The following is a 17,964-nucleotide window of genomic DNA, read 5'->3' as shown; positions in this document are numbered from 1 at the left end:
CTTGCTTTGTTCGTCTTATTTCAACTCACCCAGGCACTAACTGCAATAGAAAATGCAACCTTCTAGTGCTTCCACTGTTTTCCATTGCCAGGAAAGTCATCAGATGATTGAAGAGGGATAATGCTATGATAGAAAAACAACTGAACACTTAACATTTGCTGCATCGCCATCACATTTTTAATATTCTCACTGCTTCTCACTATCACTGACAGCCTCAGTTACAACCCATTTTTAAACTGTATTTATATAAAGTTTTGTAACTTAGAGCAAAGTTCGTAGGAGAAAATAATCACCAACCCACTAAATCTCTCTTATGCATCGCTACAAAAAGCCACAGGTATTACTGTCACTTCTCATTTTTTCACATCCACAATGGGCATTTATCATTAAACCAAACTGATTCGTAGCAGACAAAGGCTTGATTCTGAAGCAGCACTCTCCTGAGATCATAAGAAGTGAAATGGTCATCCAAAAGCGCTCTACAATTGCATTTTTTTTGTGCCCTAAAATGCTAACAATTACTGTGATCCTATTACAGTATCCCAAATTTCTTCCAAGCAGGTTCTGAGTTCCTCAATGACACACAAGCCTTTGATATAAAGATGATCTTTACCAAATAAGAGCTCAAAATAATCAAATGTACATCTGCCGTATTCAGTATGACTAATTGTAACACACTGCATAGTGATGGTTTAATATTAAGGTTCTGTTTATGTTGGACCACTGGTTTGTAACAAATTGCAAAACAAAGCTGCTCCTGTTTCTAAAAGTTATGCACATTAATTTCAAAAATTCCATACTGTAAGTATGGACAGTAAATGAAACAAAGAAGTGGCTCACACTGATATTTGCAAGAATAAGACTCACAACCATTCTCGTTTGTTATGAGTCACTGCTATTCTTGTACAATTTCCACACTCTCTCAGTATCTGCAAACAATCGACGAACAAGGTGCACTTGTTTAACCGTACCTAATAGCCATGGTTATTCAACCACAAAAATTTAGTCTGAAACTAATAGTGATACCACTAACACAGCCTTTGTTCTTTCAGTTCATCTGCTATCTTATACCTTTAACACTGATGTGCATTCCATATTTCTGTTTTCATTTCCGAATGTATGTTTGAGAATCAATCAAACTGTTGTCACCTTTTTAACATTTTATGCAATTGATATGCTTCATTACGAAATACCATTTTTTGATGTGAAAAAGACTACTAATCATTTGTCATATTCCAGAGCTGGATTCTTTTAGTGAAACATGACACTACCTCAAAAATTATCAGAGATACACAACATTCTTTCTTGTTCTTTTAGTTTCCCGAGGCTCAGTGTTGTCATTCTTAGTCAAATTGTTTATTTTCTTTAGGCTATCATGACAATCCATGTAATAAAAATTGTATTCCTCCATAGTAAAACTGCAAGAATGCCGCCTGAGCATAAACTTAAGGGTTTTCAACTTCTTGTGATATGTTGGATAACTTCGTAGTACTGTTTACAGGTGCATCTACCTAAGTGAAATATTTTAAAGGTGCACCACTTTTTCGTTGCATCTGTAGCATGGAGCAATGATATTACTTTAACTATTTTTGTTTTATGTTTATGTGCTTGTCTTCTCTAACAACTCATTCAAATAAATCAACACTGCCAAATACCAAGTGTGAATCAAATAAAAACCAAAATGATAATATTATTTTACATGTTCTCTGCTGTACATAAATGACAGAAAGCAGTATCTTTTTCATCACAATTTCCATCACATTCAATGCAAGTTTGCAAATACTAATAAAGTGCTTGAGATCCCACATGAAAAAAGTGCACTTGCACTTCATATGGCATACTTCCTTATCAGACCGGAACTCCTTGCCACCCAGCCCTTCTTAGAGTGGTCCAAAACTATGGAAAATGATTGGGGAAGAGTTTCACAAGTAAGGTTTACACAGAAACCACACCAAATACAAGTAATATGATCATCACAATATTTGCAATGGCCATATTGGGCAATGCATAAGAGTCCACATTGTTTACTTTGATTGCAAGCCAAAGAAAAATTTTCAGAAGGTGCAAGTGTGAAGCACTAGAGACTGTTCCTCAGTTATGCTTTCTTTGCCCAAATTTAGGTCAGCATAACTTCTCTTGCTGGTGGTTCAGTACAGAACGTCTTTGTTTTGGTTGGCATGCAACAGCGTCATTCTTTATTTGCTCTTTTCACTACTGATTAGTGGTAGAGCACCCAGGTTTTGTCCACAAGGTACACACCATCTTTTTCTAATTGACAAAGATGATCATGTGTTCTGGAATGAACTTGTCAGTGATTCTGTGCAACAGCTCCTATTGAACGCCCATCCTGCAGAGACTTGTGAAACTGTAGCACATCAAAAACCATATGCTATGCTGAGCCATGAATAATGCTTACAGTTGCTGCCATGTGACACAGTGTCTGTCAGTGGCTTTCAATCATAATGACTTTAACCCTCGAGTGGGCATGCCTGGGTCCAGAGTGCACCAACCACAAATAAAGTGGTTTTGGACATACATTTTCACTGTTGTTTCACAATTGCAAGCCGATATTCCTTCATTATTGCTTCAGCTAAAACAGTGATAAATTGTGTTGTTGCTCAAAGTGAGCAGCAGTAACAGAAAATACAAAGTGAGCTAGATGAGGAAAAAATTTACAGTCTGTGCAAGAAAATGACCCAGATTACGAGCTAGGAGCACAATTCCACAACAGGCAGTTTTCTGCGAGATAATTAGTAATCAAATAAGTGGTTGGCTCGGATCTGATGCAATTTCACTATTTAATGGTTCAAGTGGGTCATTACTGCCTCAGTAACACCTGTCTGTGTGGCAACAGAGTGATGTAATGAAAGTTTATTTCATTATTGTTAAACACGACAATGCTTTGGGTCATATTATGTAACTTTATTTTAACATTGTTTAATTAAACTAAGTTTAAACTGTGATTTTGCTTACACATGTCTACCTTGGCAACCTAAAGCCAACTACTCTTTACATGTGTACAGAGAGCTGCACACCTGCTCGAGGGTTAAAAGTTGCAAATGTTTTCTGGAATTACAGTGCAATATGCTATCCCAATCAAGAGTCTCGGCACTGGATGTCTCATAATTTGTGAACTTCTAAGTCTATAGATAGGCTTGCAGCTGTAACAATCATGCATCAACATACTAGAGTTTCATATGTTATTTTAACAAAGTTTTTTTTTTACCCATGTGTTTGTTTATTTTGTCATTTATTACATACCTGACACTGATGCACACTGTCAGTGACAGATTATAGTAAAGAATAACACAAATGTGGTATGTATTAACATGAGTTACAAACAAATACAGTGGAACCCCTATTTTACATTTTCGTGCCATCAGACTTAAAAACACAAATTTGAGAAAAATGCGGCAATCAATGAAAATATTAAAACCCCTCAAAATATAAGAAAAAACACATGTAATAGGCATATATGATTAAAAATTGCAATAATTTCCAACAATTTGTATAAAATCTCTGTAAGTGAAGGAAATTAAATGCACTATAATACAATACTTATACAATAATTTGTGGTAATGAATTTCATCAGCTCTTAAAAAATCACAGATGTGTGACAGCAAGTAAAAACTCATCAAAAAATTTAAACTGGTATCTGGGTTAATGGTAATCAAGCTATTTTTGGACATGCTATGACCACAAATTATAAGTTCAAAACATGCATTTTTTGAGACATCAACCTTTGTGCTCAACCAGAAAAAAGCAAAAACTGATGAATGTGTAGAATTAAACCAAAAACATCACAGCAGCTAAGTGGTTAAACTATAACTGTGGACATCTACTTATTGACATACTTTATTATCACCACTGCTTTTATTGCTTAATGCTTCTCTTATGAGCTGGTCTTCATATGCTCACCATCATTAAAGTGTTATTTTAGGCTTGACAAGAGAAACAGAGACATGAAAAAATTAGTTTACTTCCCCAACTGACATTACAACATTATTAGAAGTCGGCTCAATGAATTTTTCTACACTGTGTAAAATGTAAATTTGAAAGAAAGTTCAGGTGCCACAGTTTTGCTTCATGCCCTCTATCTCTGCTGCCAATCTTTATGATCTGCAGTGTGTGGTGTGAAACGAACAGGAAAGTCTTTAAAACGTACTATCGCAAAACCCTTGTTCTATTTCCATATGACATCTCTATCATAGCACATCATCATCTGTACAAAAAGTATATTTTCGGCACTTCACAAAATGCTTTCAATCCTGCCTTTACTCCCATTGTTGAAGGGCCACTCCCCGTCCACACATCCAGTTGGCAAGTAAGCTGTGGTGACTGCACTGGCTATTGAGTGACTTAACAATTCACCAGCCAATAAGAGTTCACTAGACAGAAATGGGCGACATTTCCTCAATTATAACTGAGCATATTCTTCGAGACTCAGGGTTTGAATTTAAACGATTGACACTGTTGCTGAACACACTACATCAGAATTACATGCAAAAAGATAAGACCAAGTTACAGGTGGCACAAGGAAAGGTGGTGGCTGCCCCCTTCATCACGTATTGGCTCGGTCTGGAACACTTTGCATAGATTGTCTTTTTTTCCCATTACCATTGCAACCAAGCAGTACGTGTATCATAATTGCGTGGTAAAGTTAAGTATTGCAAGTTGTATTGGCAACACCGATCATAGATTAATGCAACATTTCCTCTCTCACGACCCCACCCTCACAATGGCCTAAAATATTCCCGTAACTCCATAACAACCCATGGTGTGAACCATCTGTCTTTTGAGCCACTTGCAACTCGTTCAGTCACATCAAACGTCAGTAGCAGGAAAACAGGACAAAGTCAAGCAAGATGTCAAGTAAGAAGTTAGAACTGAGGTAAACTGTACTAGTGTCGCCCTAACCGCCGTCTGCTTCACGTCTGCTGTGCAGCGAGCTACCTTAATTTAAGTATTAACTGTATTTTTCTTACTTGTCACTTCTTCTTCTGCGTGTTTTTGCTTTTAGGAAGCTTTAATAGTCGAGTGCTATTAAGTGTTCCATAGACTTCGTGTTTGTTTTGAATACAGTCAGAGAGAGTCCCTTTAGTCAGCCATAGTGCTAGTAGTACTAGTGTTTGTTTTGAATACAGTCCAGAGACAGGCAGTGCTATTTTCCTTGTTTTCTACAAGGAGTGGTTAGCAATCACACTTTAGTCAATAATCAACCGCCTTTAGTGAATTAGCAGTCTATTTAAAAGTTTATTAACACTCTATAGTAAATTGACTTCTTAGGATGGATAGGATGTGTGGCTGCTGTGTACGGACGCAGGAGGAGCTGGCCACTCTTCGCGAACAGCTGAGCGTGTTGATGGCCGCGGTCAGCCGTCTTCAGGCTGCTGCCTCGGAGTGTAGCGGCAGTGGGGAGTCTGGTGCGTCGCAAGGTACACCCCAGGTGTTACATGCTTCACCCACTGTCCCTGCTGTCGAGACATCTTCGCGGGTACCGGGCGCGGTTGGGCCACCCTCTCCCCAAGGGGAGTGGCGGGTTCAGCGGTGTTCGCGGCGCACGAGGCGGAGGGTCAATGTGGAGGCTGGCTGTGTGGCATCGCCCGCTCTGCCTGTGAGTGGACATGTGGCTGCTCCTTCAGCAAGGTCCGAGCAGGCACATGGGGGGAGGGGTTTATTAGTTATTGGGAGCTCCAACGTTAGGCGGGTGATGGAGCCCCTTAGGGAAATAGCGGAAAGGTCGGGGAAGAAGGCCAGTGTTCACTCTGTCTGCTTGCCGGGGGGTCTCATCCGAGATGTGGAGGAGGCCCTACCGGCGGCGATAGAGAGCACTGGGTGCACCCGACTGCAAATTGTTGCTCTGTCGGCACCAATGACTCCTGCCGTCTGGGTTCAGAGGTCATCCTCAGTTCGTACAGGCGGCTGGCGGAGTTGGTGAAGGCGGAAAGCCTCGCTCGCGGGGTGGAATCAGAGCTAACTATTTGTAGTATCGTTCCCAGAACCGATCGCGGTCCTCTGGTTTGGAGCCGAGTGGAAGGCTTAAACCAGAGGCTCAGACGATTCTGCGGAGAGCTGGGGTGCAAATTTCTCGACCTCCGCTATCGGGTGGAGAAATGTAGGGTCCCCCTGAATAGGTCAGGCGTGCACTACACGCCGGAAGCGGCTACGAGGGTAGCTGAGTACGTGTGGAGTGCACATGGGGTTTTTTTAGGTTAGAGAATTCCCTCCCTAGGCCCGACAAGACGCCTCCTGAGACGCGGCAAGGCAGTAGGCAAAATGCAACAAGGAATAACAATATTAATGTGCTTATAGTAAACTGCAGGAGCGTCTATAGAAAGGTCCCAGAACTGCTCTCATTAATAAACGGTCACAACGCCCATATAGTACTAGGAACAGAAAGTTGGCTGAAACCAGACGTAAACAGTAATGAAATGCTAAACTCGGATTGGAATGTATACCGCAGAGATAGGCTGGACAGTGAAGGGGGAGGCGTGTTTATAGCGATAAGAAGTGCAATAGTATCGAAGGAAATTTACGGAGATTCGAATTGTGAAATGATTTGGGTGAAGGTCACGGTTAAAGCAGGCTCAGACATGGTAATTGGACGTCTCTATAGGCCCCCGGGCTCAGCAGCTGTTGTGGCTCAGCACCTGAAGAATAATTTGGAAAATATTTCGAGTAGATTTCCCCACCATGTTATAGTTCTGGGTGGAGATTTTAATTTGCCGGATATAGACTGGGAGACTCAGATGTTCATAACGGGTGGCAGGGACAAAGAATCTAGTGAAATATTTTTAAGTGCTTTATCTGAAAACTACCTTGAGCAGTTAAACAGAAAACCGACTCGTGGCGATAACATATTAGACCTTCTGGTGACAAACAGACCCGAACTATTTGAATCAGTTAATGCAGAACAGGGAATCAGCGATCATAAAGCGGTTACTGCATCGATGATTTCAGCCGTAAATAGAAATATTAAAAAAGGTAGGAAGATTTTTCTGTTTAGCAAAAGTGACAAAAAGCAGATTTCAGAGTACTTGGTGGCTCAACACAAAAGTTTTGTCTCAAGTACAGACAGTGTTGAGGATCAGTGGACAAAGTTCAAAACCATGGTACAATATGCGTTAGATGAGTATGTGCCAAGCAGGATCGTAAGAGATGGGAAAGAGCCACCGTGGTACAACAACCGAGTTAGAAAACTGCTGCGGAAGCAAAGGGAACTTCACAGCAAACATAAACGCAGCCAAAGCCTTGCAGACAAACAAAAATTACGCGAAGCGAATTGCAGTGTGAGGAGGGCTATGCGAGAGGCTTTCAATGAATTCGAAAGTAAAGTTCTATGTACTGACTTGGCAGAAAATCCTAAGAAATTTTGGTCCTATGTCAAAGCGGTAGGTGGATCAAAACAAAATGTCCAGACACTCTGTGACCAAAATGGTACTGAAACAGAGGATGACAGACTAAAGACCGAATTACTAAATGTCTTCTTCCAAAGCTGTTTCACAGAGGAAGACTGCACTGTAGTTCCTTCTCTAGATTGTCGCACAGTTGACAAAATGGTAGATATCGAAATAGACGACAGAGGGATAGAGAAACAATTAAAATCGCTCAAAAGAGGAAAGGCCGCTGGTCCTGATGGAATACCAGTTCGATTTTACACAGAGTACGCGAAGGAACTTGCCCCCCTTCTTGCAGCGGTGTACCGTAGGTCTCTAGACGAGCGAAGCGTTCCAAAGGATTGGAAAAGGGCACAGGTCATCCCCGTTTTCAAGAAGGGACGTCAAACAGATGTGCAGAACTATAGACCTATATCTCTAACGTCGATCAGTTGTAGAATTTTGGAACACGTATTATGTTCGAGTATAATGTCTTTTCTGGAGACTAGAAATCTACTCTGTAGGAATCAGCATGGGTTTCGAAAAAGACGGTCGTGTGAAACCCAGCTCTCGCTATTCGTCCACGAGACTCAGAGGGCCTTAGACACGGGTTCACAGGTAGATGCCGTGTTTCTTGACTTCCGCAAGGCGTTTGACACAGTTCCCCACAGTCGTTTAATGAACAAAGTAAGAGCATACGGACTATCAGATCAATTGTGTGATTGGATTGAGGAGTTCCTAGATAACAGAACGCAGCATGTCATTCTCAATGGAGAGAAGTCTTCCGAAGTAAGAGTGATTTCAGGTGTGCCGCAGGGAGTGTCATAGGACCGTTGCTATTCACAATATACATAAATGACCTGGTGGATGACATCGGAAGTTCACTGAGGCTTTTTGCAGATGATGCTGTGGTGTATCGAGAGGTTGCAACAATGGAAAATTGTACTGAAATGCAGGAGGATCTGCAGCGAATTGACGCATGGTGCACGGAATGGCAATTGAATCTCAATGTAGACAAGTGTAATGTGATGCGAATACATAGAAAGATAGGTCCCTTATCATTTAGCTACAAAATAGCAGGTCAGCAACTGGAAGTAGTTAATTCCATAAATTATCTGGGAGTACTCATTAGGAGTGATTTAAAATGGAATGATCATATAAAGTTGATCGTCGGTAAAGCAGATGCCAGACTGAGATTCATTGGAAGAATCTTAAGGAAATGCAATCCGACAACAAAGGAAGTAGGTTACAGTACGCTTGTTCGCCCAATGCTTGAATACTGCTCAGCAGTGTGGGATCCGCACCAGGTAGGGTTGATAGAAGAGATAGAGAAGATCCAACGGAGAGCAGCGCACTTCGTTACATGATCATTTAGTAATTGCGAAAGCGTTACGGAGATGATAGATAAACTCCAGTGGAAGACTCTGCAGGAGAGACGCTCAGTAGCTCGGTACGGGCTTTTGTTAAAGTTTCGAGAACATACCTTCACCGAAGAGTCAAGCAGTATATTGCTCCCTCCTACGTATATCTCGCGAAGAGACCATGAGGATAAAATCAGAGAGATTAGAGCCCACACAGAAGCATACCGACAGTCCTTCTTTCCACGTACAATACGAGACTGGAATAGAAGGGAGAACCGATAGAGGTACTCAGGGTACCCTCCGCCACACACCGTCAGGTGGCTTGCGGAGTATGAATGTAGATGTAGATGTAGAAAGAAATGTAAAATCAGGGAATTTTTAGCACTGATCTTATGGGTTTTTCAAAGGGGCTACATGTTTATGGTGTAGAATCATGAACATAAAATCATAGAACTTAAAATCAATGTTTACTGTAACTGAATGATTGATTGAGAGGGGTTATGGGATCAGACGGAGAGGTCATCAGTCCCGTGATTGTAAGCTTACCCACAGAAAAGACAGGCTCAATTGAAAGTGGAAGGATCCAGTCAGAGAAGACAAATTATGAAATAAAGATGTTAAAACACAGACAGTAGAAGACATAAATGGGTAGACAAAACATAAAAACTGGAAAAAAGTGTGATCTTTCCACGGGGAAGTGGACCGAGAAAACACGAAGAGCGGTCACAACCACAACCATTCTGCTCCTGCTCCAGGAGTAAAGCAAAATCTTATATCTGAAAATAAAAACCACTTTCACAGAGGAAAGTGAATTGCCTTCTAATATTAAAATTAAGGAATCTCGAAGACTACACACGAAAGAAAATATTGGGGTCAGCCTGGTATAGCCAATGCATGGGTGGCATTAGTCAGCGGATGGCTTCTGAGAGGAGCAGAAGGAAGAGTGCCAAACCGTAGTAGTCTCCTTGATTGTGTGGAGTTTATTCCTGATAGCAGTAGTGCACAAGATGTCGTTCGACTTTTGGACAAAGAGAGATTTTATGTAGATCCACATACCCACAGCCGGAATCATGAAAGGGAATGGGGATTAAGTATCTCTTTCTCTAGCCAAATGTTCAGCCAGTTCATTCCATGGGATACTCACATGACTTGGTACTCAGAGAAAGACAACTGAGCAGGCAGCACAGCAAAGGACAGACAGAAGGTCATGGATAGCAGAGACAAAATGGTGACGAGAGTAGGATTGATCGATTGCCTGCAGGCTGCTCATTGAGTTGGTACATATTAAAGCACTGTGAAGGGAGGCCTGAGTAACAAAATGTAGGGCCACGTTAATGGCTAGCACCTCTGCTGTGAACATACTAATGATCCCGGCAATAAATGGTATTCTAAGCCAGTAGGAGACATGGACATCCTGCCTTATCTGACATCTTAGAACTGTCAGTCAAGAAGATGGCGTCACCCTGGAGCATGGATGGTAGGTACAAGACAACGGAAGGCTATAGGTGCAACAGAGACCATACGACCTTGGAACAGTCTGGTCCTAAGGTCCAAGGCGGGTGAGGGAGGAAATACATGGGGCGCATTCCAGTGAGTGGAGATGGAGATCCCAACAGAAAGAGGTGAGACATATTCCAACCACAATCAGACCCAGAGGCAGTTATCGGGAGGGAAACATCCCTTGTTTGTGAAGAGGACACGGTACATGGGATGGTCAGGGAATTGTTGAATGGCAATCACGTAAGAAACCAGGAGTTGGCTCCATTGTATCCGTAGATGGGAAATCCTAACTTCTGCAAGGAGAATGTCAATGGGGCTAATGCGAAAGGCACCAATAGCAAGACGTACTGCATAATTGCAAACAGGGTAAAGTATTTTCAGAGAGGAAGGAGCCACTGAGCCATAAATCTGACTACCATAATCTAGTATGGATAAGACCAGAGCACGGTAAAGCTGGAGAAGAGCACCACAGTCTGTACCCCATTATGTGAGGGCCAGACGGCAGAGAGCATTAAGGTTCCGTATGCATATAGTCTTCAGGTGACAAATATGAGGCGGCCACATTAGCTTTTTACCAAAAATAAGGCCCAAGGAACAGAACTTTGCTAAAAAATCTAGGAGCTGGTCACCTAGTTAAGTTCTGGATCGGGATGTACTACGGGTCAATTACAAAAAACCATAACGCAAATTTTGGAGGGAGAAAAACTGAAAGCCAAAGCATACAGCCCATGCAGAGGCCCGTCAGATGGAACTTTGGAGCCAGTGCTCAGCAGATGCTACTGAGTGGGAGCTGCACCACATGCAAAAATTGTTGGCATACAATGCTGGAGTAACCAGATGCACAACAGAGGCTACAAGCTCATTGATGACTGTGAGGAAGAGTGTGGTGAGGGGGTCAAACTGTGTCTTATGCCTTATGGAGGTTGAAGGAGAACGCGACAAGGTGATGATGGTTAGTAAGAGCCCATCAGGTTGCTGTTTCAAATCTGAGAAAATGGTCAGTTGGAGATCGTCCTGTCCAGAAGCCAAATTGATATGGGGACAAAATGCCCCTAAATTCATGTACCCAACAAAATCAGAAGCTAACCACCCTTTCAAGCAGTGTACAAAGTATGTTTGTCAGGCTAATCAAGCAATAGCTGTCAAGAAATGTTGGGTTCTTCCCAGCCTTACAGACGTGGACAACTATAAGGGGCAATCAAAAAGAAACGAGCCGCAGGCATAACTGCAGAAACCGTACCTGTATGTTAGAAGTATTGACCCTGGTTGTTGAGACGCTTGTCTCACTGTGACACAAGGCGATGAATGACTGTCTCATAAAATTCCCGGGCATGCTATGTTAACCAGTTGTGCATGTACAGCTGGACGTCGTCATCCGAGGTGATTTGTTTGCTCCTCAGCGCCTTTTTACGGGGACCAAAAATAGCGTAATCACAGGGAGAGAGGTGCAGACTGTATGGAAGGTGACCGAGAACCTCCCATTTGAATTTCTGTGGGAACGCTGTGATTGTGTTGGCCATATGAGGCTATGCATTGTCATAGAACAGAATGACCCCACAGGTGAGATTGCATGGTCGTTTTGATTTGATCGCTTGGCAATGGGTGGTCAAGGTTTGTGAATAATGCTGGGCATTCACTGTTCTCCTGTGCTGCAGAAAGTGAATCAGAAGGGGGCCACCTTCATCAAGTAAGAGCGTCAGCAGAACCTTTCCTGCACTCGCGTGGATGGCCTTGGCTTCCCCCACTATCATTTCCAGGTTGGTACGAAGGGGGATCCAGTCACTAAAGACATCAGCATGAACCAAAGCGCAGACTACTCCAAATGCTATCTCGGAGCCAGTATGGTTCCAACAAAATGCCCAATAATCATGAAATGTTGGATAGTGGTCATCACAGAGGTGCGTTTCTTTAAGAACAAGAAAGAACACAGAATAGGAGGACAGGAGGCATTGTATTTCCAGTAGGTGATGATAGTATCCGTTGCAATTACACTGGATTACCATGTGGTGAGAGGCCAGATTAGACATAAAGAAGCAGATGGGAGGTCAGAGGTCATGTCACTCAGCCATTGTTTGTCACAGACAAGGACTGGGTGACATGCATAAATAAAATTTCAGACTCAGGTTGCGAGGGAGAAGATGGCACCTCTAGGGACACTGGGGGAGGGAGGAGCCTTGTCCTGGGACTAATGTTGCATCTTCTTCTCTTTCAGAGGAGGAGGGGGGCCGGGCACAGAGGGAGAACAGGCATCTTCAAGATCCAGAACCGAAAGAGTGAGGGCAACATTGGGACACACATATGGTGTGTCTCACGGTGAGTTGTGGTAGTAGGCTTCCAGCCTGATAGACGCCAGGGGGAGGGGTCCTGAGGGGGGATGGGAGCCCCATCACACTGGCAGGTGCCGAAGAAGGGGCGCACTTCTTTGGTGAGGGAGGGGGAGTGGCTCCCAGAGATGGGGGGTGGGGTCCTGGGAACTACAAGGGAGGGGGAGAGGGAAGTGGAGGGGAGAAGGGGACGGAGCTGAGGTGAGTAAGAGGTAGAAGGGCAAAGGATGTAACGGGCAAAAGTTGAAGAAAGCAACACTCCATGGAGTCAATCATACTTTTGGCAAGTGTCAGCATAAGATAGGCAATCCAGGGACTTGCACTCTTGTATCTTCTTTTCATTCTTGTAAGCAGGGCAATCTGGAGAGTCTGGAGAGTGACGGTCATGGCAACTGACACACATGGGTGGCGGAACAAAGGGGCTTCCCTCATGGATTGGGTGTTCCCACACACCACACAAAGGGTCCGCTGTACAGAGGGAAGACATATGCCTAAAATGCAAGCACCGAAAGCACCTCATGGGTGGCAGGACGTATGGCTTTGCATCACATCTGTGGCACATAACCATGACATTCTCTGGGAGGTTATTTCCCTCGAAAGCCAGAATTGAAGGTGCAAGTTTCGTGCAGTTACCTTTACAACCCTTCTGCCACACTGAACGCCGCATTGTTCCAGATTAGCCCAGAGTTCCTCATCAGTTTGCAGAATGAGGTCCCTATGAAAAATCACTCTCTGGACCACATTCAGTGACAGATGAAGAGCAACAGACACTGGAACATTACCAACACAATCATATGCAAGAAGAGCTGCAGACTGGGTGGCAGAAGTAGCTTTGATCAACAGGAACACAACTGCATCCTACTGAGATACTCCAATTCACCAAACTTGTCCTCAACTCCACATAAAACAATGGCTTAATGGTGGTGAATGTGACCCCCTCTGTCCTAGTGCAGACAAGGTAGCAGGGAAAGTGTTTCATCCCAAGACAGTGAGCCTGGCCCTCCTCCCAGGGTGTAGACAGGAAAGTGAAGGCAGCTGGGTCACATGAAGCAGCATTCAATGATCCAGCACCATTTGTATGGATGGCCACTTGAGAACAGTCAGATTTATGCAGCTTTATACGCTTCATGCACCAAGCATCCGTCCTGATACAATCAACTCCAATCAGGGGCTCTCACCATGGGCACCATACAGAATTGCCTGGCATGGCGGCCATTGCCAGAAATTTCGATGCTCCAGGAAGACAAGCAACCACATCCTGGCATACATGGGGAACGAACTGCTCTGGTATCAGTAGTGTGATCCCTGTGGTGTCATGAGCTCAGGCAGATGGGTACATAACAGCCCCACTGCATGGACTGGCTACAAGTGCTGGTGATCTAGCAGGTTGGGAGGAGGCTATGGTGGGGAAGGAAAGGGGGGGGGGGGGGGGGGAGAGAGAAAGCCACACCATAGACACTAGGAAGGGAGTTCAAATGGCTCACCCTAAAAACAGAAAATTTAGAAATGGAGGTCAAATCTGAAGTGGGGACCTAAATGCCAAAAAGGATTAAAGAAGAGGCAGGAGGAACAAAATTACAAGCAATACAGGGAACTAGGTTGATAGCTAGGACGACATAAATCAGAACACCAAGAGGGGGGAAGGAGGAGACAGTGGGGAAGGAGCAAGGATAGAGAGGGAGGGGCAGAGTGGAGGAAATGCAGCCAGGCTGAAACAGCACATCTGGAAGAAAGGATATAGCAAATACCTAGGATTGTTCTGAAAGAACATTTTTCTACTGCCAACTAGCCATAAATTTCCACGACTGCAAATGCTCCATGAAAGTGTACATAAATGTCATCTTACAATTACCCTGAGGCAGGACTTTTGTTGTGTTGCTTCTCATTAAGGTCCTTCCCAGTAGAAACAAATTTAGGTTTCCTTATTGTACATCCACTTTGTTGTTCAGTATTCTGTAGATTTTCATAACACTATATTATTATCTCAATTTGCTCTACATATTGTTTAGTAATTAGAGACTTGTGTCTAAGCTACTGGCATTTCATATGAATCTGCAACATGGAATGTGTGTCATCTGCTCGTAATTGAGACATAACAGCAAACACTAACTTTGGGTGCTAGTATACACAAAGCAAAATAAAGAATATTCACAACTTATCAACCAATACCTAATGCAATATAGTTATTTCAGGAAGGCAGAGGATACATAAAATATGGCATGAAACAAGTAAAATAAAGTTTTTACCACATTATCAATGATCTGGCCATTGGTGATGGAGCACAAGTTCGTAACAGACAAAGAGAGGGAACAAAAGCATTCACCTCTTTTTCAAGAGTGTCATCTTAACAGTCATCTTAAGGGTAGTTAGAATGGAAAACATTTTTTCCACATTTTCGGATTTTTATCTCATTATAAAATTTGCAATTTTCCAAATATAAAGATATACATCACTTATAAACTCACATGGGAAGTATTTTATTTATTTATTTTTTAAATATAATTATACACTGGTTGAAAATGTTAAAATTTTTATGTGGATTACTTCAAGATCTAATAAAATTGTTACCTTTTTATATAGAAGGCTGTGGATTACTGTGTTATAACGGTTAAATTACGTGTTGTATTGGTAGCACTATCAAAAACAGTATCATATCGTTTCATAGTGTAAACACTCATTGTATGTCAAAGGGCTAACACTTTTCCGACACAAAGTGACAAATAGATTGGTAAATCTCTCAAAAAATAAAGTATGGTGACAAAATAAAGAGTTTTCAAGAAACACAGGTTTTATGGTAATAAATTTTCAATAAATGGAAATACTGTGTTCAACATGTGGCGTGTGAAGTTACAGGCAATGAAATACAGGCAAACTCATCAATCTCTAGAGAAACACCCATTAGTGCTTCGAAGATTAAAAAAGCGTTGTGATAGACAGTTTTTTTTTTTTTTTTTTTTTTTTTTTCCCCCCCCCCCCCCAAAATGAAAGTTATGTAAATGGTAGGTTACGTTATATTCTGGTAGACTTACATCCTAACAAGGTTGTTAGATGAATGTGTGTGTTGTAAAATATGTGGAGGGACAGTTAGTTTACATGAAAACTGAGGTATCAAATGGACTAGCCAGGAAACTTATCATTAACTGTGCCCGTTGTAAATATACTCATTCATTTTGGAATTCTGATTAGTGTAAAGATAATTATTTTGAAGTAGCCTAAATGTTAGGTGGTTTTAATGATTGAGAGCCATTGGCAAAGGACACACTGCAGCAGAAACCATGTGTGCCGTGATGAATATGCCACACCCACCTTGTAAAATGGACAAGTATGCAGGATTTATTGGAGCTGCTGTGGAATCTGTTGCATGTGAGCCAATGAATGGTGCTGCAAATGAAGCTGTTGAAATAAATGCTGGTATGACTGACATACCAGTAGTGTTTGATGGCACCTGGAAGAAGCACGGCTACAGTTCTAAGAATTCTGTTGCTACGGTGATAAGTGTGGAATCTGGAAAGGTAATAGATTTCCAGATTTTAACCAAACACTGGTGTAAGTGTTAATCAGGGAATGAAGAAGGGCATATCTGTGACACAAATTATGAAGGAACAAGTGGTGGTATGGAGGCCTCTGCAGCTATTGAAAATTTTAGTCCATCTGTGAATGAAACGGGGGAATGTAGTAGCCACTCAGCCTTATGGTGAGAAGGTTGTCACAAAACTAGAATGTGTTGGTCATGCCCAGAAGAGGATGGGCACCAGCCTGAGGAAATATAAAAAAAGTTAGAGAGACAAGAGACTTTAGAGGCATGCTGACATACAAAATGATTGATGAATTCCAGCAGTATTATGGGATGACCATTAGAACGAATACTGAGGATTTGTTGAAAATAAAGCAGGCAATATGGGCTAATTTCTTCCACATTCTGTCAACTGATGAAAAATAAATACACCACCTTTACCCTCCCAAACACAATTCATGGTGCAATTATCGCAATGCCCAGTACTCAAACAATTCATACAGCCATAAACATTCCATCCCAGCAGCAGTCATGGATATCATAAAACTCATTTACAGAGACCTGACAAATCCTGAATTACTGATGAAGTTTGTGCAAGGTCAGACTCAAAATCCCAATGAGTCGTTCATTAATCTTATATGGACTCCCTCACCAAAAAATGTTTTTGTTCGAATGAGGACACTAAAGTGGGAGTTCAGCGATGCTGTTATTGCTTTAAATGATGGCAACATTGGTGGGGTGAAAGTGCTACAGCATATGGGAATTAATCCTGCAGCAAACTGCATCAGAGAACTTGAACGGATGGATAAGGTTTGCATTGATAGAGCAGAGTATGCAGCACAGTTGGCCACTAAGATTGACTTGGAAACTTGGAAAAAGGTCAAGAGGATGATATACAGTATGGTGCAGGGTGCTTCCGAGTGACTAAAAATAAAAAAAAAATTAGCATATATTAAGCGAGTTACAGTCTCTTGAAACTTTAGAAGCCGTTCCTGAAAATTTACATCTTCTGTTGCATTTTCTCAAAATCTCAGAAACCACTTTCAGTAGAGTATTCAAATTTTCAGGGAGTAATAACATACATATCCTGAGACTACTGAACTAAAAGAAGATCATAATGATATGTATAATTAAAATATTGTATTTCAAAAGCAGTGGCTGAAACACAATTATTGTAGTTCAGTAGATTCAGAATATACAGTTTAATGTCCTGTAAAAGTTTCATGTCAATGGCTGCAATGGTTCCTGAAATACAGGCAAGCCATGACACTAAATTTAATACTGTCGGGATAGGGCGTTCCAATTCCCCTTAATCAATTAAAGGAAACACTGAGAAACCTAAACCTAAATATCAGAGCACAGACTTTAATTCTCATCCTCCTAAATGTGAGTCCAGTATCTTAAATATAGCATTGTCTTTCTCAGTTGAATAAGAAACACAATACACTGTGCTGTCAACAAGTGCATCCCTGTAATGTCATATGAAAATAAAAACGAAACTGTGCATAAAATATAGAAATTTAACACAATAAAGGTACTTTGAGAAATAATGGAGTGTTACAACTAAAGAGAATCACCAATAGCGAAATTAAAAGGTAGAATTCAAAACAGGGGAAGAAGCCAGTTTTAGAGGAAATGGCAGACCCAATATGTTACGTGCTTGATTATTTGGATCAACTTTAATAGAGGCTGTGGGTAGAGTAGCATTTTGTCTGTAATCCACATTTTAAAATACAGATAAGGTTGCAGAAAGAGTGGATAAAGCAAGTGGACAATGCAGTGGATGCAGGAAAAGAATTGGGAGACATAGCGACAGTCTGATTACCTGTAGAAACTCGCTTAAACATAAACAAAATTAGTTTCCCATCAAAGATGACCCACTAACTTAC

General features: G+C 41.9%; 1 protein-coding gene across 2 annotated transcripts in view; it reads right to left on the bottom strand.

Moving 5' to 3' along the window:
- The window catches only part of LOC126353845 (probable helicase with zinc finger domain), a 159,893-nt gene that overhangs the window by 123,648 nt on the left and 18,281 nt on the right, over nt 1-17,964 (bottom strand). The gene's annotated exons all lie outside the window — the stretch shown is intronic.

Source organism: Schistocerca gregaria, chromosome 3, assembly GCF_023897955.1.
Source record: "Schistocerca gregaria isolate iqSchGreg1 chromosome 3, iqSchGreg1.2, whole genome shotgun sequence".
NCBI classification, from domain to species: Eukaryota; Metazoa; Arthropoda; class Insecta; order Orthoptera; family Acrididae; genus Schistocerca; species Schistocerca gregaria.
The sequence above is the reverse complement of the archived record's forward strand: the minus strand, read 5'-3'. Positions and strand labels throughout refer to the sequence as shown.